This window comes from Rhopilema esculentum, chromosome 9 (assembly GCF_057945365.1).
Source record: "Rhopilema esculentum isolate cy_ngs chromosome 9, ASM5794536v1, whole genome shotgun sequence".
Classification (NCBI taxonomy): domain Eukaryota; kingdom Metazoa; phylum Cnidaria; class Scyphozoa; order Rhizostomeae; family Rhizostomatidae; genus Rhopilema; species Rhopilema esculentum.
In genome coordinates, this window is record NC_142823.1 from 253,249 (window position 1) to 256,528 (window position 3,280).

The following is a 3,280-nucleotide window of genomic DNA, read 5'->3' on the forward strand; positions in this document are numbered from 1 at the left end:
TGTATTCTTCACTGAAATGATCAGAGCAGATTCTTGAATATTTGGAGGGCTTCCAGTCGTCTCGATGCATGCTAACAAGCCACTGCCTTTTCCTTTCATCATCAATTGGAAATCTGTTTTAAAAATATAAAATAGAATATTTTCAAGAAAAGTGGGGAAAAGTGTTTTTAAAAGTGCAGAAGGCCCTGCCCCTCCACTTGATGTGAGATATTTTGTCCAAACCTGATAACCAACTGTTCTTCATTCATGTTTTTAAGACTTAGTTAAAAAAAGTTTTTTAAACAACCAACGCAAAGGCCATGATACAACTTTTTGTTTGGGGAAGAGCCAGCCCTGATAAATAAGTGTCATAACAGCCATGTTACAAAATAAAAGTAATTTACTTATGCTACTTAAGTTTTTTTTAGGGGGGGGGGGGCAAGGCCTTTACCAGATAGTGCCAAGTCACTATGCAGAACCGCCAATATAAGGATTAATTTATAGAGAAGCAGTAAAATACAAACTTACGAATGAAATGTTCGCGGAAATTGCCTCTTAAGTGTACTTTCTTCGTCATTACTCCCTTCGCTGTCACTTCGATTGACTAAATCTCCGTCGGCTTTTCTTTTTCTCCGTTTGTTACAGCCAAAAGCGCAGCACTGTGTACCTCTACTCGCCATTGCAACGTACTTACTACAATTGATTTTCCCGCGTTTTGGGTCACACTGTCATGGCGCCGATCTGAATTAATTGGCTTCAACAAAGACTTGGCGAGAACAATAGGTTGCTCTATCCAGTCTTTTTTTTAGATCAGTGGCTGAGACACATATGCGTTTCAAATGTTAAAGTGTAATGGCGGACATGGAGGGCCTAGCTGTGGGGTACACAACGCGAACATCCAATATAAACAATACAAAACGAAATCAAAGTTCTAGAAATTAACTAAATAGCAAATACTCAAATAAATAAACCTCTTGACATGATAAACTCAGAAAATGAAATTACAATCATGCTATTGATAAGATGAACAACTACCATCCGCTTAGCCCATGCAGAAACGCATAGAGAATTTCAGTGTTATGCGTTTCTGCATGGGGTATCTTAAATCAAAACACCATCGAATTTCATCGCAAATTAATGTTTACTAGCAAGAAATGATTGCAACAATCTGATATAGGTCAAACTTTTCCATGCAAGTAGCATTTTTGAATTTTTTATCATTTTTTGTAGTTTGCCTTAGGCCCATGCAGAAACGCATAGAGAATTTCAGTGTTATGCGTTTCTGCATGGGGCATCTAAAATCAAAACACCATAGAATTTCATCGCAAATTAATGTTTACTAGCAAGAAATGATTGCAACAATCTGATATAGGTCAAACTTTTTCATGCAAGTAGCATTTTTGAATTTTTTATCATTTTTTGTAGTTTGCCTTAGGCCCATGCAGAAACGCATAAAGAATTTCAGTGTTATGCGTTTCTGCATGGGGCATCTAAAATCAAAACACCATCGAATTTCATCGCAAATTAATGTTTACTAGCAAGAAATGATTGCAACAATCTGATATAGGTCAAACTTTTCCATGCAAGTAGCATTTTTGAATTTTTTATCATTTTTTGTAGTTTGCCTTAGGCCCATGCAGAAACGCATAGAGAATTTCAGTGTTATGCGTTTCTGCATGGGGTATTCAAAATCAAAACACCATCGAATTTCATCGCAAATTAATGTTTACTAGCAAGAAATCATTGCAACAATCTGATATAGGTCAAACTTTTCCATGCAAGTAGCATTTTTGAATTTTTGCACCCCCTACAGCCCCCTCCTGGTAAATCTGTCCCTGAATATCATATTAACCAACGGAGTAACAATCATTGCCTGATTCTTTATTGATCTCTGAGGACGTAAGGGCTCTGAACTACTTACAATTTTTCTTCCATTGAACCCCACACCCTTTGTTGGCGACACCCTCGGTGATGAGAAGAAGCAATAAGGCATCAATCTGAATAAGAAATCGAGCTTTAAAAACATGTCCACCTGTCTTATAAAACATCTAGTCATGCTTTTACTCGTATTTCATTTTTGATGGAGCCTGAGAAACTAAAATCGTTGATGTCTCAGATTGGCTATTGCCTGCTGATTTGGGTGTTTCGAGAAAGAAATTTGAACTATAAGATAAACTGAATTTAAGAGAAAGGCCTATAATAGTATATATTTATGATTCCATAAATATACTAAAATGCGTGCGGTGCAATATGATGAATTTAATTAACGATCAATGTAAGTAAATTGTACCAGGAAAATTTTTTTTAAAATAATTAACGACGTTTCGAGCATAGCCCGTTATCAAGTAAGATAGAAAAGCGATGATAGAACTAAAAAACGTTAAAGGAATATGGAATTCGACCAACAGAATAGGAAGACGGATGTAAGAGCATGGAAAAGAAATATATGGAAAAAGCTAGTAAAAATAAATATATATATACATATACGCAAATACAGAATTTATGCATATGTATACATATATATATATAATTTCCTGGTACAATTTACTTACATTGATCGTTATTTATAAATTTATGATGCTTTTAGCTTTGAAAAATTATTTAAACTGATAGCTCTTTAAGCGTTCATCAGTTGAACCTGAATTTGCTTTTGGTAGAGGTCTACAAATCAATATCACATCTATGTATATTCTAGCTTCATAAAGCTAGCTTTGGTGGAAAAAATTCCTTGCAATCTAACGTCTCTTGATGAACTACAATTGTCAACTTGCCTTGGAATCAATATCAAACGATCATTTTTGTAGGAAAAAGTACGAGAAACACTATGACCAGAGTTGAAAAACTCAGACTCCCTTTAGATATTCAAAATATATATTTATAAAAGCTCATAAATGCAAAGCTTGCAACAGTAGATAAAGATATTTTATTCAAATTTTGGTTTGTTTATTGTAACAAGTATTTCACTAATTTATGTTTTAATAGTAAATTTTATATTTGTTTGTAAGTGATTGGTAAGCATTTTCAGCCTTATTCATTTGCGAACCTTAAAATATTACTGAAAATAGAGCTGTGGAGGATGTAAATCAACTACTACTGGTTTACTTTTTATCAAAATGGTAGGAATTCTATACCATCTGTGATTTATTCAAAAATTGCCCAGAATTTCTTTTTCTGGTTCTTTAACCAAATAATAGTCATATACCAGGAACTAATTTTATATCGTTGGCTTTGAATTATGGGAATCCTTTTGGGGGAAGCTCTTTGTGTAATTCTGCATAATTTTATCCGTGTAACGCGAGAA